At 52.8% G+C, this 646-nt stretch overlaps 1 protein-coding gene across 1 annotated transcript in view; it reads left to right on the top strand.

The window, feature by feature from the left end:
• The first annotated feature begins 604 nt into the window (after positions 1-604).
• The window catches only part of ITPRIP (inositol 1,4,5-trisphosphate receptor interacting protein), an 18,626-nt gene continuing 18,584 nt past the window's right edge, over positions 605-646 (top strand). The window contains exon 1 of the mRNA XM_018553826.1: positions 605-640. The gene's annotated coding sequence lies outside the window, so the exon portion shown is untranslated. The remainder of the gene's footprint in view (positions 641-646) is intronic.

Here is a 646-nt window from a genome sequence, read left to right as displayed (position 1 = left end):
CATAGCCGATCCTCCCCAGAAAATATCAACCGTGGCAAAAGGGACTGTTCAGGAGCCTGAATGTGCGAGCAGTCTCATGTAATGTGTCTCCGTGCTAATGACTGTTACAGTGTGTTCCCCCGTCTCCAACATTTCCTATAGGAAGTGCAGTCTCTGACCATCTCCTGTAGCATGTCTGCAGTCTCTGACCATCTCCTGTACTATGTCTGCAGTCTCTGACCATCTCCTGTATCATGTCTGCAGTCTCTGACCATCTCCTGTACTATGTCTGCAGTCTCTGACCATCTCCTGTGCTATGTCTGCAGTCTCTGACCATCTCCCGTAGTATGTCTGCAGTCTCTGACCATCTCCTGTGCTATGTCTGCAGTCTCTGACCATCTCTGACCATCTCCCGTACTATGTCTGCAGTCTCTGACCATCTCCTGTGCTATGTCTGCAGTCTCTGACCATCTCTTGTAATGGCGCCCTGACATCTCCTCCAGTCCACCTTAAGAAGGAAGGACCGGCCCGGCTGCTCTTTGTTTTTCCATCAGTGATGACATTCAGGAAACTGCGAGAAGTCTGAGAGGAGAACCAGAGACTGCGAGAGACCCAACATGGGGGACATGGAGTGAGCCCGGGACCGGAGGGGCGCCGACCCCCCCCC

This window comes from Nanorana parkeri, unplaced genomic scaffold, assembly GCF_000935625.1.
Source record: "Nanorana parkeri isolate BGI_ZX_2015 unplaced genomic scaffold, ASM93562v1 scaffold130, whole genome shotgun sequence".
NCBI lineage: Eukaryota > Metazoa > Chordata > Amphibia > Anura > Dicroglossidae > Nanorana > Nanorana parkeri.
This window is presented reverse-complemented; position numbering and strand designations above follow the sequence as displayed.